This window comes from Pipra filicauda, unplaced genomic scaffold, assembly GCF_003945595.2.
Source record: "Pipra filicauda isolate LSUMZ 115617 unplaced genomic scaffold, ASM394559v2 scaffold292_size926685_pilon, whole genome shotgun sequence".
In the NCBI taxonomy this organism is placed as follows: Eukaryota; Metazoa; Chordata; class Aves; order Passeriformes; family Pipridae; genus Pipra; species Pipra filicauda.
The window spans coordinates 41,526-61,153 of NW_024104412.1; the positions used below are offsets into that span (position 1 = coordinate 41,526).

Consider the following 19,628-nt stretch of genomic DNA (forward strand, 5'->3'; position numbering starts at 1 on the left):
CTCAACAGTAGTTTCCATTATTACCAATTCTTTCTGCAGTCATTACCCCCTCCCTGCCACAGCCCTGCGGGCAAAAAGTGGGTCAAATCATCCTGCAACATTCCTCAATTCCCAAAATACATTCAAGGGTAATTTAGTATTTGGGGAAAGCACCATCAATGTAAAAATAACTAATGAAGACAGCCTTGCAAACTAAAAGCAACATTTCCAGCTGTGATCATCATCAGATAAACTTTATACATCATTTCAGAGGGGTCATTCTGGAACTGATACAAAATTTATGGACAGTTCATAAATATGGAAAGAAAACAACCACAGCCACACTTAACTTCAATTGTCTTTCTTTTCCAGTAAGTTAAATAAGCAATTATTCATTTAGGAACAATGAAAGATCTGTTCAAGTGTTTCAAAATCAATGCCATACTGTAACACGAGAAAAAAGCATGTGACAGTATTTCATATTTCAGATTAAACAAGATTAATTCAGATTTTAAAGCAAACTGAATCCAGTTCCTAAGGAACTATTAGGAAAATTAAACTGTGCTTGTGTTGAAGCTGGGGAGAAGGTTACTCAACGCTTAGTTTCATTAACATGGTTACTGAGAAAAGAAACTCTTGAGTTCTGTTTAAACAGATTTTCAGCTCAGTGAATCTGAGCTAAACTTTAGCCAGGACCTCTCCTGTTTCTGGGCAATTTAATTTTCTGCTCCTGAAATGATAATTACTGCAACAAAGCCAGAAGACCTGTACTTACAACTCAGTAATCTACACAACATGGGCTGCTGACCCAGCAGAGTTAAACATTCCCTAGAAACATTTAATTAATTTTTTTGGTAATAAATATAATGAACTGGCTCCTTATACCAAACTCACTGGTCTAAGCTACCTGGAAGTGCCACTCCTAAATATTATGGTGAGAGATCATATTTTATGGCCTTCCTTGTACCATAATTTGACAAGCAAAGACAGAAATGTTTTTCTGTTGTTGTTGTTTGTCTGTTTGGTTGGTTTTTTAAACATAGCCAGTACATTTAAACCTACTTTAACTCTAATGCAATTGAAAAATCTAAAGCTTTCAGTGTGGTGCTTTGAAAGAGGCATATGAGAGCCAGGTTAGGCAAGAGAGAAGGTGAAAGTTCTCCTTTGCTTCTGGAAGGTTTCACTGATCTCATGAAGGGTTTAGAACAGACAGCCCAGCAGAGCAGCCAGTCTGCCTGATGATTTTCACAGACCTGGGAACACATTATGTGCCCAAACACACAAATCACTCAAATGCAGAATCCCTAAATGTGAAATAAGTGCTTCATTTGGTGAACTAACCTCAGAAAGACTTGGGGTTTTTATTTTACCCTTCTCTAGCTTTTCAGGAAAAGGAAAGCTTTTTATACCATTTAATGCCATTTGCAATTAATGCTTGACTGAAGTACAAGTAGGTCAGCCATGTGTTCTACAACCTAAATGGGACTGAAGTTCAAGGAAACTGGGACAAGAGGCCCCACGAGCCGACAGTTCTTCCCCTCACAATTACCATTGTATTTCTGCAGTTAATAAATGTGCCATCACTGATTGCAGAGCATTTAAACAGCTGGAACCTGCACGTTGGCAAGAGTCAAAAGGCAGAAAAAATAAAAGAAAGGGAGATAATCCGAAGTTCAGTTTAGTGCCCTCTCGAGAGCAGAGTCTGAAAAACCCTACTGTTGAAAATTTAAGTACGCAAGACTATTTTTAATAAATATATGGTCCAAAGTCTTAGTAAAAGCAGTAATACAAACTGCCTTTTCTTTGAGTAACTTCAGCATTTTAAATGGTTACACAAGGATTCTCAAAACCAGGATCAACTGCTACTAAAGGCAGAATTATAACACCTTTTTTGCTTCCTGAATTTAATTTATGTGTGATAGTCATAACAGCTGAGGAGAGCAGGCCCAAATAGCTCCAGAACAGAGCGATCACATTTCTTAGAGCCATTTAATTTATTGCAAATCACTCTACACGTGGCAATCAAAGTGAAAAACTGCACAACGTGAGACTCCACAAAGTCTGGGGTCATTACATTCAAATGCAGCATCACCTGTTAAATGAAAATAAAATTCAGTTGGTATTTTTGCATGATGCAAAAATAAAATGCAACGAAATCATCCTGGAATTACAATGTCAAACTTGCACACACTCAAAAGGAACAGCTTCAGCCAGATTTCTAACGTGTACTTCGTGCATATAAACCATATAGATGTGGTTTATACACCACAAACATAAAAGCAGCCACTACAGAGGTTTTGTGCCACCAGCCTAAAAAAGAAAAGGGCTGATGAGTTCAACAGCTGCAAGATGAAAGCTTCAATTATGCAGAAATACCTTAAAAGTTGAACCGAAAATAAGATTTCTGCTTCCCCAAGAATAAGAAAACCAAGTCATGTGCTTGCTCAGTGAATAATAAATTCCACATTTCACTGTCTTTATCATATCAGTGGAAAGAATAAAATAGATATGTAAGATCTTGAAATATTCAGGAAAAGACAAATAAAGAACAAAATGAATGACAGCGAAGAAAACATGACAAAAGTGGCCCATAAAAAAAAGGATGTTATTTATAATATTTACAAGCCACATATACAGATATTTTTCATAATCATGTCACAGTTCAAGCCAAGAATATTTCAGCTGAGAACAGGCATTTTTCATTTCTGGTTCTGAAGGCTTAAAGCTTTAATGGAGCCACCTGATATGAACAGAACCAGAAAAAGCAGGCCTGGCCCTAGAAAATCTGCTAAAGCTCAGAGCACACAAAAGAACAAAAATCAAAAGTATTTTTAAAATATTCTTTGGAGTATTTACTGAGGTTATTTCAGAACATGCTCCTTCTTATGTGTTTCAGGCATAAGCATAATTTAAAAAAGGAACACTGGATGATGCATCAGTCACCCCAAAAAAATGAAAACAGGTATTACACTCAAAACAGTTGTATTTTACCACATCTAAAAAACCACAATAGTAAAGAATGTGCTATATAGAGTATTCAAGAGTTAAATAACCTTAAGTTGACTCCTTCAACAATGTGCATTTATTCTGCACCTTGTAATTTATGAAACTGAAAATGAAATGTCCAACTCTTGACACCTTCAAACAAATTGCCTTCCTTTTCCCCTCATAAAATTTGAATATTCAGTATATTTCATAGGAAGAGAAAATGCTTTATTACCTACTTTATACTTGTCATAATGTCTTAAAAACTGTGGCTATAATTCCAACTGAAAATGCCAATTTGCAAACAAAGAAGGCTGATGTTTATTGATCCTGTCATGGACTGGGAACACTTTGGCATTGGAAACTTTTGGCTGCGTTTGAGTCTGACAGTCCATGAGCTTCACCTGTGACAGACACAGTCCACAAGGCTTTGTCTGTCACCAGGAAAAATCTAATTCAATCAAAAATTATTCCATCAGGAAAAATCCCCCCATTAACAGAAAATACAGGTCAGATCTGTTTGCATTTGTAATGGTAGATTTTAATTGGGAAGTCACCACAATAACTGTTCCATCCCGGTGTAACTACCTGCTTCTTATCATACCACCATATTTTTATTGTCACATCAAAGAGGTTTATCCTCTTTATTTCCCCCTCAGCACTTGCATTATCATCTCATTCCAGTCACACAATTATTAACTCTGCAATTATCTGACCTTGTGCTTAATGCTGCTCTGAGAGCAGGAGGAATCCAGGGCTGCAATTCCCAATCACAGCAATGATCGAGGCCCAAAGGCACTTGAGAGGGGAGGAGAAGGGAGGGGGAAAAGGGGGGAAAAGAGGGGGGAAGAAAAGGGGGGAAGAAAAGGGGGGAAGAAAAGGGGGGAAGAAAAGGGGGGAAGAAAAGGGGGGAAGAAAAGGGGGGAAGAAAAGGGGGGAAGAAAAGGGGGGAAGAAAAGGGGGGAAGAAAAGGGGGGAAGAAAAGGGGGGAAGAAAAGGGAAAGGAGAGGAGGAAAGGAGAAGACGTCCTCCTAATTTCAGACACAAAGTAATCAGAATAAAATCATACAGAAAAGGTTCTTTCAGCAAAACCCTTTGGCTCAAGGGGCCCAAGACAAAGCCAGCCAAGAATATACTCAGTGATTTCAGGATCTGGATGCAAGTTACTAAGTGAATCTTCAGCAGCTTAAACAGATAATCAGGAATTCTGTATCAAGTCTGAAATTCTAGGAAACATCAGAAGAAATTCAATAACAAATTGTGAATTTTCAAGCAGGCAACTTCTTGAATATTTAAGCTTTAGATAAAACTTCCAATTATTCCATTTTCATTTGATGCATTTGACGTATGTCAAATCCCTACTTGCACTTGTCTTTCACCCAAAAATGATATTTTTTTATTTCAACCAGAAAAATAACTGGGAAATAAGATATAAAAATGTCTTTTTAAGCTTATGTAGTTACATTTCCAGCACCTCTTTCAGTATTCACAGCTAGATAAAGCAGTGAAGCACTTGAAATTGGGTGATGGTGGATAAATGGAAGACATGACTTACATTCCATCTTTTTTGGGGGCAGATACTACACATAAATTGAGATTTTTCACAGTACTCCAAATTTAAAACTTGCATCCTGATTCTGATGTAAATGCTTAGGCGCAATATTTTTTAATCTTAAGCTTTTAATCTTAAATTTAAATTTGTTTCACTTTAATTTTTAAAAATCTATTAAATTAAATTAAAAATAATAAAATTAAATTAAATTTTAAAATTAATTTAAATTTTAAAAATTCTTTGCACATTCCAATAATTCTCACGAGCCACTTCAGCTGCACAACTAAAGCAGCTCCGATTTAATTCATTCTGGAAGGCACTGCAGAGATTCCTGGAGGATTGCAACAAGAGCTGACCAAGCAATTTAACAATAGCAGGAGTCTTAAATGGCTTATTTCTCCCCATTTGCAGGGCTGAACAGTGCACAAGCCAAGTGCTATTGCATGACAGAGAGTGTTTCACAAGATTTTTATTAAAGCTTTCTTTCTGAGATCACAGAACTTTGTTCTCTAACTATTCACTGCAGTAAGAAAATCCAAGGATTCCCGTGACACATTTTCCCTTGGCAAACTCAAAACACATTTTGAGAAGCATATTTATAAAATCTTCAGCTTTTCATGGTATTTTTTCCTACCTAATCAACTGCATTCCAGTGAGTATCCTACCTAAATTAGATACTTGACACATCCCTGAAAATTTATAACGTTTTTATGGGATTTTTAACTCCAAAACTGAACTACCAACATCATTCACAACTCAAATAACATCAAAAGGTATTATACTGGGACAGCGTTATCCACTCAAAAAATGTAGTATTTTTTTAGTATAGCATATTTATGAAATAAACACTGGAAGCACAAAAAAAACCCATAAAATGTGCACAATGAAAATACCTTTAGATGTGTTGGAAAACATGAAAACCTGCTCATCTCTTTCCATATTTCCCTGCTTTGCAGTGAAACCCCTTTTAGCATAAAACCTGCTAAAATGATTACTGCAAACCCAGTAATTTTGCTCAGCAGCACATTCATTACATGCTAAATTTAGCCCCATTTTGCCTTAATTACAATTACACAAAATGTCTCTGCAATACCTAAGAACAAGTAGGAACAAAGGTACTTCCTATGTGGCCTCTGGCAGGAGAGGGGAGGAGGGATAAAGGGGAATCTCCTGTTCCAGTTTTAGTTCCTCCACAATGAAAAACCCCAGATAACTGGAGAATACATCGTATTTTTTCAGCCTGATCAAAGCCTGAAGCAAAGAAACCTATAGGTTGTCTTGCAGAACCCAAAACAAATTCAGAATCAAGGCATGGTATTTGCTTTATCTCTTTGTGTTTATCAGTTACTGGACTTGACAATGATCAACATTTGCACCACACAGATTTTATTCATGATACTCACACCACCCACAGGATTTACATCCTACCAGGAATTATGGAATAGCCACTAAACCAAGTGCTAAAAATACAGTCATTTGATACAGACTAAACCCACATGTTGCTCTCTGATACAGGGACACTACAAGCAAAGCAGCTGCTTTTATACTACTTTGGACAAAGGATTTCTTAGCCAAATTCAAACTAATTTTAAGATCAAATATCATTTCAAATAATTTTTTTAGGTTCACCTGCAGATCCTTTAAAACTAAGTGGACTATCTTTTAATCTCCTCAAATTTGTGTTTACGAAGATAAATAATAAATTGGGTCCCACCTCAATAACAGACAAGACATTCATGATATCCAGTGAAGGGAGCAATTAAACAAAGAACAGCACAAAATGTCCTGCAATAGTGTTCTGTCTGCTCAAATGTTCTCTGCTGGCCAATCTGAGCACCTGCTTCAAAAAAAAAAAAAAAATCAGGAGGAATAGTACTTTACTGAGAAAAGCCAAGGAAGCAGATCGGGCTTAGAAAAGTAACAGAAGAATCCAGTTAATTCGACTTCTAGAATTCCACTAATTCTAAAAAAAAAAGGGGGAGGGGAAAGGAAAAAAAGGAAGGGGAAAAAAAAAGAAAAACCAACAACAGAAAAAAGAAAAACCAAACCCAAACAGGTTACAATAAGTAGCTTTTCCAGTCTATGAAATAAGAGAGCTGGCACGGGTTTTGTGTAGACCCAGATTTTACCCTGGGAAGAAAAAAATAGTAACATTCTAAAAACACACTTGATTCTTTCCACAAATTTTGAAAGTTAAGTACTGAACTGGAATTCAAAGCTATTTCTTCAAAACTTGGTTTAATGACAATGTGCTACCAGATTAATTTAAACATTTTGCTAGGAGGTTCAAGACATTATTTAACACTCAATTTTTTCTATAAAAACAGTATTTCACTACATAAGAATAATTATCAGCATTATACCTTAAAAATACGTACAAGTGAGTATTCTAAAAGTTAAAAGACAAGGACTTTTGGCTCCTTTCTACTTGGAACTTGTTCAACTTTAAAAACGCTTTCAACTGTCTTCTGGTCCTTCCACACTAAAATATTTTAAGCAAAAATTCAAGAAAAAACCAGCAAGTTCATCTTTAAATTTATGAATTTAAGATGATTTGATACTTATTATCTATTCACCCGTGCATTTAAAAGTGGTAAAAATCAAGGACCATAAATTTAAGCACATCTTCAATTGGCTCAACTATAAAGAGTTTGAGGGTAGAGTCTCGAGTCAGTAAGTTGTATTTGAGCAGCTCATGTAGCACAACTTCAGCTGCCAGGATGAGCAACAGTTTATGTATAAATTGTATTTATACACATTCCATTTTCCTTACTTTATTACATCCTGATTATCACTGGCGAGTAGAAGTCGCACAAACAAACTTCCGAGCTGGTTTAACAAGTTACAAGATGTTTTGCTAACACAAGGAATAAGCAAGTGCACAGACAACACACAAAGTCTGAGACCCTGAAAAGACAGGCAAGAAGGTATTTTCATTGTTAATGTGCAAGCACATAAGTAAGAGATTAAATTTTTGCCTTTGGGAACATAAATCCAGCCCGTTTAGTACCACTGAAATTCACTGCACGTGTCCCACGAGTGAAGAGTTTGTGTGGGGTTATAATGTAGGTAGAGAGGACTAAGTGGCCAAGAAAGGAGTGGTAACACTTCTGCAATAATATCTGAAATATTAGCTGCTTTAAGGAACACTGGCACTCCCCAGACATTCTGGAACACCTTCCAACGGCTCTAACTGGTGTCTCACAGAGACCACCAATACACTCCCGACAACACAGAGCTCTCAGCTGCTCCTGCAGCTGCTGCTGCTTGAAGGAAAATGTCACGTTATCATGGAATCCTTTAGTCCCACTGATGGGTGTTCCATGCTTCACTTCCCAGCTCTGACACTGGTGTGGAATTTTAACATCCAATACAGCGACAACGTCCTAACGCCGCGTTCGACACAAAGGCATTTAACATATTATCAATATTATCACAGATTTATCATTTCTCCCAACAAGAAAGCAGCACTGCTCCACTCAGCAGGGATCCAGGGATCTGTCAGTTTGCCAGGAAAGCCTCTATTAAGGCAGAGGATGGGAGCCATAAGTCAAACTACAGAGATGTCCTGTTTGTCCTATGACTCATGGCAGACCATTTATTGAAATCTGTACTACACATTACAGGACACATTAAGCATATTCACCCTGCACCCTTTATTTAACCTGTTAAGTCAGAAATTAGGAAAACAACAAACACACAAACTTATATTCTTTGTCATGTTCTTTTCACTTCATAGTCTGCATCTATGTCACATCTATAAGTTTTATGTCAAGAGATTACATAAAATGCAGCCTTTGTTGCAGTAAAACTGTTTGGAAGAAGTATTTAATAACATGATTTGAGAGACTGTTCTTGTCCCCACCATTTTTGCTGTTGTATTGTACTCTGGTTTGTCATTCACTGGCTTAGAGTATGTGATAAAAGGCACAGAAGGTTGTTTAAAATATTTGGTCTGGAGATGCCTTGGAATTAATTCTTAACTCGAAGCAGAGTCCAAAAAAGGGTTAACAACATGCATTGACCCAAAGCCAAACAATGCAAGATACAGGTTTCCATTATTACCAAAATATTTACAATACCTTCTGTACACCAGAGCAGCTTTTAAATATTTGCATGTTGTGTAAAAGTTGAACCAAACCACGTTATTTGAAGCCTGAGAGACGTTTTCTTTTTGCTTCAGAACCCATTACTGTGCAGGGTTGCAACAGCCAGGCCACTTCTACTCCTATTTACTAATTAGGGCTGGTACTTTTTCAAATATTGACACATCCTGTCCACCAAGGATCACAGGGCTCTACCCACACACACCAGCTCAGCAGAATCACCCACACTTCAAGGACCAACCTTATCAGAGAAATCTGGACTGTTCCCTTCCCCAGAAAAAGGCACCTTGGATAACACATAAAGGAACAACATTAAAGCCTCGTGACACAACTGTAGATCCCAGAATACAACAGAATTTACCATCAGCTCCAGGTTATTCCTCTCAAACCCAGTGGGTCAATCAGCCAGGTAACATTCATATTAAATATGTCATTTATTCAACCACAGACTCAGAATCCTTAAGTGGGTTTATGTCAGTACAGTTACATCACAGTTATTTCCTGCTTTCTTCCTTTTCATCTCCTGGGAACAATCCATCATTACATTAAGTCAAGCCAAAAATCAGTAACTTGGGTTAGGTTGAAAGGAACAATGTCACTTCTTGAAGTTCTAGGGATTAAGACAGAACTGGAATTAAATCCTGTGTTACAAAGAAGTTGTTAATCTCACAGACTGGTCTTCAGTTCAAGCATTAGAGACTTCATTCCAGGCAACAAGTAAGTCATTAAATCTTGGTATTTTTTTAAAAGCAGACATTCCAAGAACCAAAAAGACACTAATGTATCAGCTTACATGCATGTTTAAACAACTCTGTTAAAGAAAAAAAAACCCAACCAACCCTTCCATCTGCATCTACCATTCTTCTGGCTCATTGGATGAGAAGATGCACTTTTTCCAGGACCTGCTACTCCCAACTGTAAGAAAACCATTCACCAACTCAGAAACAGAAAGCTCAGTTAGCTACTTTTACTAGCTTTTCACCTTTTTTTTTAATTACCTTGTAGCTACTTTGTGTTACTCCCACAGATTCATACAAGCACAGGCAATTTTTGACTGGCAGCAGCACTGCTAAGCATTTTACCCTCTTCCAGTTCCTGCAACAAGCACAGAAATTTCTTGTACCACTTCAAGTTGCAGGAGCCTTCAGCTCATTTTAAGCACAGCCAGGGAAGCACAGAATGGACAGATGGACATCTTTAAGCAAGTGGCTCACTCAGCTTTAGAGGAGGAGAAGGCACCCATATGTTGTACAGACAGACCACGAGAACAAAACTTCTCATGCCTAACCCTAAATCATCCAAACACGTCAAAGAACAGGTTCAAAATACTGATTTCCAGACCAACATTCAAGTGCCTTGATACAACAAAAGAAAGCAGACATCTGCCCATTAGAAGAAATATATCATCTGGGTGTTTTCTGAAGGTATTGTTTAAAAACACTCGTAGATCACAACGATCACAGTCAGAAAGCCACCTCACTATGATGGTACTTCAAAGGCATAAAAAAGAACAAGTAGAAATATATATATATTACCACATATTACCTAATATACCACAAAGTAAAATCAAGCTTTTCTTGCAGAGATGACTTGTGGAATGGAGAAGCTTTCTCATTACCCTGTGACAGTTTAAAAAAAAAAGTGAAAGAACACTTAAGGCCATCCACACAGACTCACACAGCAAACATCAAGCCTAGCAATCATAACTGCCATCTAATTTGTCAGCTCAATATTAATTACTGCACCCACTTGCAGCACACCCTCTTTAAAATGAGAGAAAAAAAATCAATTAAAAGAAAATCCCAAACAGTTTTGCCTATCAACCCTCAATAAACCATTTAATCATTTGTGCTTTCTTTCAACACCGATATTGTTGCCTGATGTGTGGTATTGCAGTTCAAACCCCAGGGCAGTTTTTAATGTTTATTCTGCTGTGGCACTGCACAACATGCAGACCTGAGCCAAAAAAAAAATCGACCCCAGATCTGTAAATTACTTACTTGGACACAGAACAGCAGCTGCACTCCTCACCATACCCAAGCTGTGGTACATTATGATCAGAGACCTCCAAAATGATGCTGCACTGTGCTAAACAGACATACACACTACTTTTCACAGCCATAACTGGAAGAAGATAACTATTACCTTTGAAGGCAAAATGCAAGTTTGACAAAACACCATTTCAGGCAGGTACAGGTATAGAACAGTCAGCACAGTAGCCCTCGGTGTTAATAACCTTAATAGTGAAGAAAGCAATTAAGGAGTTTTGCCCATCTGAAATACAGTTGGCAAACTGTTTGAGGTGCCTCTCACCTTTAAGTCATCACGTCCTGTGTGTCCCCTCTGCCCAAGGAAGCAACAAAGCAGTGTTTTTATATCAGTCTCGTGTCACAGACACAGGAGAATGATCCTTTTGTTGCACTAAAACCCAGTTGTTTACATAATGCAGTCTTCACTATGACTATATATAATGCACTATCATTGTTTCAACTTTTAAAAGCAGTGGGAAGGTTCTGTCTTTAGAAAAGTGCTGAACAAATGCTGGAATTAGATCCCAATTAGCAGAAGGGGATCCTCCCCCCACAAGAGCAAGAGAAAACACTCTCATGGCAACCTTTTAAGTCTTTTGGAGGCTGTAGAACACAACAGAAGAAAACCAAAGTAACACATCCAAAGGCTCATTTTTCCACCCCAGTCTGGGTCAGGTGGAAAGGATCAAACTTAAACAAACAGGTGCAGCGGTGCACTGGTTTTAAATTATCCTCACTATTTAATAAGTAATCTGAGGGTTCAAAACTGCAAGGTTACATTTAGTTTCCAAAGGTTCAGCTTGCAAAGGGCAGCACTGCATCTTCCTGGCTTCCTTTGCTGAGAGGGCAAAAGGGTGAAGGCTCAGAAGGATGAATCTCTCAGAAGAGTGGATCTTTCAGCTCCTGAGTCAGTCCAGCCCGGGACAGCCAGGCAGCTGGTACAGACCCACACAGCCAGCACTGTACAGACCCTGTCCTTCCCCGACCAGGTAGCCCCGCTGCACATAAAGGGATGTCTGTCTCTCACATAGTTTCGGGAGATGAGGAGACTCTTTCCACGAGCCAAAAAAGGGAAAGTCCAGAAAGAAGGCGGCAACGGCAAGACCACGAAGCCTGGCTTACCTGGACACTCAGAGGGGTGTGAGCCGCTTAAAACATCACTGTCCCCCCTGCAAACACCTCCTCCCACCAGCCCAGCACCGTCACCTGCCAATGGGTGATTTCACCACCCAGGGATTTCACCGCCGGCAGGAAAAACCCACCCGCCCGAGTGCAGGGGCTCCATCCTCGCCCTCTCTCCCTGCGCCCCCCTCCCAACGCCAGCGCCGTCCGAGGGGGTCACTAAACTTTGGCGAGCGCCGAGCTCTGCCCTCCTACAGGAACCGAGCCAGTGTCGTCATCCCCCGCCGGCCCCAGCCCTGCCCTTGCCCGCCGTGCAAGGAGAGCTTCACCTTCCCCGCGCCCTCCGCACGGGCAGCGCCGGCCCCGCCGCCGGCCCCGACGCGAGGTCCCCGGGGCTCCTCGCCCGGCCCGGCGCGGCCCGACCGGACCCACCGCCCGCCGTGGATCACAACCCCGGCCTGCACCTCTCAACAAGGCTCCAGCCTCACCTGCAGCGCCGGGAGCCGCCTGTGCGCTGTGCCCGGCGGGGGTCGCGGGGTGTAGGGGGGTGTGACCAGACGGGGAGAGAGCGGCGGACGCGGCCGGGCCCCAGCGCTGCGCTCCGGCCCCGCTCCCGCTCCGCTTCGATCCGCTCCGCTCGGCGCCGCCGCCGCGACTGCCGCCCCCGCCCGCCCCGCGCCGCCGCGCCCCGCCCCGCCGCCGTCCCATTGGCTGAGCGCGCTCGGCGCCGGGGCGCCCATTGGCTCCTTGCGGCTGTCAATCAACGCCGCTTCCTTAGAAAAAGGGATGGGGCGGGGCTGGAAGGGGCGGGGCGCGCGCGCGCCCGCGGCCGGTGCGCGTTCGCTGAGGGGCGGCTGTGGGGGAACAATTCGGGATGGGGGATCGGACACTGCGGGGACACCTCGGGATGGGGGATCGGACACTGCGGGGACACCTCGGGATGGGGGATCGGACACTGCGGGGACACCTCGGGATGGGGGATCGGACACTGCGGGGACACCTCGGGATGGGGCACCGGATACTGCGGGGTCATCTGGGGATGGAGGGACTCCGGTCTCCTCGGGGGGACACATCCAGGTGTGTCCCCGCAGGACACCTCGGGGTCATCTCGAGGGGCTCCGGCCACCTCAGGGGTCACCTCGGGGAGGGGAGGGACACATCCAGGTGTGTCCGTGCAGGACACCGCTGGCAGGAGCCCCGCGGGACGTGGTGGGGATATTTGTTTTAGCCAGGACTGTTTGAAGTTCCAAGCGGGAGCCACCGCGGTGACCTTGTGCCGTCCCTTCAAAGCCTCCGCCTTCTCCTCTCCTAGTTCCCGCTGTTTCGCTGCCATCTGCCCTTCCCAGCCCCGCTGTGCCTCCGGCGCTGTCCCCCGGGACAGCCCGGTTTGAGGACAGCACGGTGGGCAGGGCTGGAACACAGCCCTGAGAGTCCTTTCCTCTTGGCCACGGTTCTCATGCAAGAAGGATCCTGCATAGGATCAGGATCGGCGCCAAGCCTTCCTGTACTCTTTCACTTAGCCTGTGACTCATTAACTTAAGGAGCTTTAAGTTCACTGGGAACTTAGATTAGCTCTGTAGGACTGTGAGACCACAGCACTGGGATAAATTTTACCTTCTGGTAAAAAAAAAAAAAAAAGTCCTTCAAATATGGATTTGAGTTAATTGCAATTAACAATCGCTGCAAAATTTGGTCAGGTTGGTTAAGCTGTGTAAGGTTGAACATGATTTCTCCCTCCTCTAATCTCCTGTTCTTCTCTCTCTCCCGTGTTGAAAGTCCACAGTTCACGTTTGAGAAACCTGGAAATTTATTGTTTTTTCTTTCACTCCTGACCACAGCTGCACTTCACTTTTTCCCACTGCCTTATGAAATGTGAGATCAAGCTTTGCACAACCCAGCATTATACAGGAGATGACAAGGGACACATCCAGTCGTAAATCCAGCTCTTTCTGTACGGAATCACGCTTCCGTTTTGCCTGGAGCACTGTCAAAGCTGGGAATTCTCCCTGCCAGAACACTTAAAGACTTTCCTCAACATCAAAACAGTCATTCATCTCTTTGTATGGTCAAATAATGCTCCAACTTGTTCCAAGATCGAAGGAGCAGCACAGGAATTCAGCGTAAATCACAGTTCTCCCTGCTAGGACTGAGTTCATCCTCCCAGGAAAGGGAATTCCAGCTTGGCAGAGGACAGGACTTAAACCAGCATCGACTTTGTTAGGCCAGTGTGCTGCTTACATGTTTTATATAGATATTTTATATACATATATAGATATATATAGGTATCTTATATCTATATATACATGGATAACGTATAATTATACATATTACATTATGATATGTGCATATAAATGGTATATAATTTATTACTGTATTTACATACATTTCGATGTGTTTCCATATATATACTTACTATATATACTTACTATACTTTATATATATATATGTTATATATGTGTTATATATATATGTATGTAATATAAATGTATGTATGTATGTAATATATATACACACACAAATATAAGTACAGCCCTTGTGTCACAGCATGTTATTTTGGGAGTCTTCTTCATATGGAACTTGAACTGCCTTCCAAGGGAATGGAGGGTGATCAGAAATTAGGGATGCACACAACATTTTTCATACTAACAACTGGATTCGGATTTTAATACAACTTGAGATAATGATTTTCCAGTTTTTCACTTAAACATCTTCATAAATCAATTAGCAACTGCTATGAAACATATTTATAAATGCTATGAAATTATAATTTTGAAGATAAAGAGGTAAAGGCAGGACTATTAATTGGAAAAAAAGCTGCTGAATATTCTTTTCTGCTTGCAAGATTTACCTATCCTTTTTTTTTTTTTTTACACTTAGCTGAAAAGTGCTTAGACACCTTTGGAAGCCAATCAAGATGATAACCACTATCAGAATTTTAAAAACACATTTTTAACTGTCAGGTTTTTGCTCCTTTTCCAAGTGTACCGCTTGACACAATTTTTAGAGTCATCTTAGGGCACTTTTTGGATCAACACTACTGCTCCTCCTGTGAATTTGGCTGCATTGAGGTTACTACACATGGTGTAGTAATTTGACTTCATGACTTATAGTAACACAGTTTAATGTATGTCTAAATATATACAGGGCTTGAGGCCACATGCACTGAATAAATACATATATGCACTGGAAGAACCGCTTGGGGAAATATATCTCAGTGCTTAATAAAGTCCTATTTCTTTCAATTTATAACATGTAAAGTAACTTTATGTATATTCAAACACTTCAGCTTTTCTTGTAGTGAATTAAAAGAGATTAGTGGTCTCATTATATCTATCATCAGTGATGCAAGCTCCCAGCATGATGACACTGTTATGATGCCATAAATAATTTACTGATGGAGTGAGTCACACTTTAACATATTAATCACTTTGATTTTAGTATTTTTATATTTCCCTCAATATTAAAAATATTAAACCATTAAAATGTCATCATTAAATAATTAAAATATTAAATTAGAATACTAAAATGCACTTCCAGTTCTACTAAAAATATGACATCCTGAGAAAGCTTATCTTAATCTTTTTCTTAGAAGAACAGCTGACAGTCTCTCCAGCTCTGGTGGGCATTTGATTCAGACTGTTAGGAACAGGACAGGAAGTTTCTGGGGAAAAAAAAAAATCCTCTCTTATTTTAGATAAGTATCTCACGGTTATTTTTACTTTTAACACAATCTATTTTTAAATATGCTTCTTGTTTCTTCTGCTGTCCTCAGAAATTCCATGTGTCCTTTCAGGCATGAGTACTTTCTCTGTAAGGAAATTCTGTCTCTTGGCTTCACCCAGAACAAATTTTATTTGTGTTTCTTGACTGTTGCAATAACATTTCAGCATCCTCTCCAAAATGTTTCCCTCTTGCTGAGGAAGTCCAAGTGTCATATATCTTTATTTACAGCTTTAAACGTAAATTTAAATCCTGAACCATGTTTGGATTGGAAATGTAATGCCATTAGTGATTATATAAGCCAGCCAATGACAAAGAATTAGAGATTATGAGACTTAATTGCACTCAAATCAAGCAATTTCACTGTTTCACTGCCCAACTTTCACTGGGAATGAACCCTTCAAAGACAAGACATGTTCCTGTCTAAAATATTCTTTATTATCTCCTCGTTTTTCATATCGCTGTTTTTAACGAGTTTCATACTCTCCAAAACTTTATCTTTCACAGCATGATTATGTCAGGTGTGAATGTGCTTTTAATAGGCATAAAATTTGAGAATAGTTAAGGCAGAGAAGACTCTTTGTCACTGGTAAAGGTATCCATGTCATCACAACAACTGGCAAAGTTCTGGCTATGGGCTGCTCTCTATGGAGAGCTTTGCCTGAGCTCTGATAGCAACTTAAAAAAGGTGGAAAAAACATCCAGTCCAGCACACGCAACTTCCTGCCATTCAGTAAAAACAATCAGTTTTTCCAAGATGCTCATTTCTGTTCCTATTTCCTCTGAATAATCGAATTTTTAACAAAACTGTGGCCACAGGCACAGCTTTTCTTGGCTATGCACGTTCCTTTTCTTTCTAAAACTACTTCAGAAACAGCACCAGCTTACGGTGAGAGGGTAAAGCCCTTCCTCTCCTGCAGATAAATGAGCCCTGCCTGACACGTCCCGCTGATGAAATGCAGGGCTATACATCTTCTGTGAAATGTCCATTGTTTTGCTAAGTGTACAGCAGGAAGTGAAGCAGGAGACAGGGACATTTCAGGCAGAAGTCCCATTGTAAAGCCAACAGTAGCAAAGTCGCTTTAGGGATAACACTGTTTCTTTTCTACTAATGAAGTTCCTAAAGCCACATAAAGAAGCCATTCTGTGGGAATCTTATTCATTCCTTCCATGTCAAAGAATTAATAGGGAGAAAGGTTAGTGCCCAGGAAGCAAAGCCCCCTATTCAAGCCCAGCAATGAGCTCCTTCTACACTGCTGCCATTATCACAGCTCCCCGTAGCCGTTTGGAGCTGCCTATTTAACTCTGCACACAATGCTGTCCTCATGCCAGCCATCACTCGAGCAGACCGGCAACAGCATTTTGAGGCTCAGACGCACATTTATTTTAGCTCTGCCCAGCAAGTTATTGCACCAGCCCAAGTCAGAACTTATCAGTTTCGTTATTTCTGATTTATTTCGCTCCTCTGAAAGCCAAACCTGCATTTTTGTCCCACAGTCAAATACGTTTGGATAGTTGGCCCAAGGCCACAGTGAGTTAGTCAGCACTGAGAGCTTGTTGCTTGCAGATTTAAACCCACTTAAGCCCTCTCAGTCAGAGGTAAACCTGGCTTTAATCTTTTGGAAAACTGGGCAAAAAGAGCTACTTTACCTTTGAATGAGAGCATCCCCACAAGGTTTGTCAGCTTTTATTACACTTGTAAGCACCACAGCTTCAGTCAATCGCTCTCCACATGCCTCCAGTGGAGAACACCATCCCCTCAGCCCCAGCTGATGGCAGAGCATCCCCCAGGCTCTTACCAGTCTAGTTCTGTCCTACTGCAGCAGCAGATTTCCTTCAAGGAGTGGAAAGTTTTAAAAATTTATCCCTCAGTAAACAATTAAAAGCTTTCTTTCCAGTTTCTCTTCTCCCTCACTGGATTTTCACCTTGACCTTTCAAGACCAGGTACAAACCAGCATCTCACAGGGTGATATCCACATACCACCCTCCTCCTCCTCCTGTTAGCTAAGACTGCTTTTGTTTCCTTGTCATCTTCCTTTTCAGAGTCTCCAGACAAGCACAAGAGCAAACACCCATTCCAGCTACCACAGACCCTTTCCTTATTCAATTATTCCCAAATTTCCTTAATCAAAAACTTTCCTCATTCAAAAATTTCCTTACTCAAATTCCTTCAGTGAATCACTGTATTTTTCAACAAGTCTTACACAGAAAAAAAAAACCAAAACCAAACCCAGACATTATGTAGCAACACAGCTTCCTAATTTTGAGTTTCTCAAGAACATTTCACTCACATGAGGCCTCAAGTTCTGCATAGAAAAGGAAGCATTTCTGATCAGAAATCCAACCTTAGTATTCTAGAATTTCATGCTATTTCGGTTTTGCTCCTTAAAACTCCCATTGCAAACAGAGGTTCTTCATGTACTGGAACTGAAAATACAGTCAGGCCTTCAAACTTCAACCTCTGCAAAAAGCCTGTTGGAAAAGGAAGTGGGGAGAAAGCAGCCTGATTTATATCATCAGTGGCCTATTGCTTTTAAAAAGAAAGTGGAATGAGATCAGGAAGAGATCAGGTCACTGCATGTGCTCTTTGAAGGGAGTGCTGCATTACCAAATTCATGTTTGGGCCAGCAAGATAAATTAGTAGTAACACACTGGTTGGAGATATAACTGTAAAATGTGGTATCAACATTTAAAATCTAAATTCTGGCTCTGAGATTAGATATTACATAGTCAAGGTTTCATATCACTCTGGGTTTTTTCTTCCCCCCCCCCCCCCCCCGTTAGTAATATTTTAATGTTTTTATTTTGAGGTAGTAATGATAATTTACTAGATATTTTAGAGAGATATTTCATCCTCAAGGGTTTGAAATATGCTTTCTCAACACTGCAGTGGCCAGAGAGAACAATTTGCATGTTCAGAACTGACAGCTCTGCTACAAAAATATTTTCCACATAAAATATTGCTCTGCAACTACTATATTTGAATTAAATACAGCTGCTACACACTGAGACAGAAATCTTTATTCTTTGAAAGCAATGCCAAGAATTCCAGCCCTGACTTCTGAAAAACTGTCATCATGTTAAATCGGTGGAAGAGAGGCTTTATTATACTGAATACTGCGGGTGCAAGCCCAAGTGAGTTCACCCTTTCCAAGCCATTAGAACCCCCCTGAACAATTAAATAAGAATATTCCATGTCAGTAATATCACAGGCAGTGCCAGTACTATTCTGTCTGTGTTCTGGAGGCCCTGACTGAACTCACTGTAATAACACAACACAGGGTAACCACCTGACAAACTAGTTTGAAAGAACAAGATTATTTAGATCAGGATCAAGATTATTACCATCAGTGAAATTACATCTGAAAGTATCCCCTGGATTAAGCCTCCAAAGCCTTCTACAGCAATAAATCCTAGTTTTGCTTTCACTTTAAGCCTTCCCAAAAGCGAGACTGAAAGTCACTGCAGCTCAGTTGGTGTGTTATGAGTATAAAATCCTATTTACTACAGTCTCATAGTTCCTAAGGCTGTCACTACTTCCCACTTTACCCCTGACCGGCAGTTGGGGGTAAAACTGGAAACATCTGCCCACTAAATATCACGTAATTAAAACAACACTGCTGATGATTAACACATCTACTTACCTGTCAAGGTTCAAATATGCAAGCAGGACTCACAGTTAGGAACTAAAAAAACCAACCAACCAAAAAAAACCCAACCCAACCAAAAAAAATCCCAAAACAAAACAAAAGAAGAAAAACCCAAAAAAAACCCCTAAGCAAAACCAGAAGATCCCAACCCCAAAAATATGTGAGACCTGGAATTTAGATGAGCTTTACTACCCTGCAGGGATCATCTTTTCTTAGCCTTATTTCAAGAGCCAACTAGAATGTGCTTTTGCAGAGGCCAGTGAGAAGATTGGAGTCTGATGAACACAGAATCAGCTGGATTTTGGTCTTTAATGGAACGTACAAGACCAATGAAGACCAAGATTACACTTGGAGTGACTCAGTCCCCATATTCCATTCTTCATTGCAAGGATGAATCCCAACCTATGTGCAAGGGTATTACTGGTGAGCCCAGCCCACATCTGCCCTCTGCCCTGTGTTCAGAAGAGTCATCAGCACCAGCTG

General features: G+C 40.6%; 1 protein-coding gene across 6 annotated transcripts in view; it reads right to left on the reverse strand.

The window, feature by feature from the left end:
• The window catches only part of PACSIN2 (protein kinase C and casein kinase substrate in neurons 2), a 41,507-nt gene extending 29,095 nt beyond the window's left edge, over window positions 1–12,412 (reverse strand). For 3 of the 6 annotated variants that reach the window (XM_027730151.2, XM_027730150.2, XM_027730148.2), the window contains exon 1: window positions 12,263–12,412. The gene's annotated coding sequence lies outside the window, so the exon portion shown is untranslated. Of the gene's footprint in view, window positions 1–6,230; window positions 6,324–12,262 lie in introns of those variants that run through there. The other 3 variants (XM_027730153.2, XM_027730152.2, XM_027730149.2) reach the window with 2 other exon arrangements.
• Between the last annotated feature and the right edge of the window lie 7,216 nt (window positions 12,413–19,628).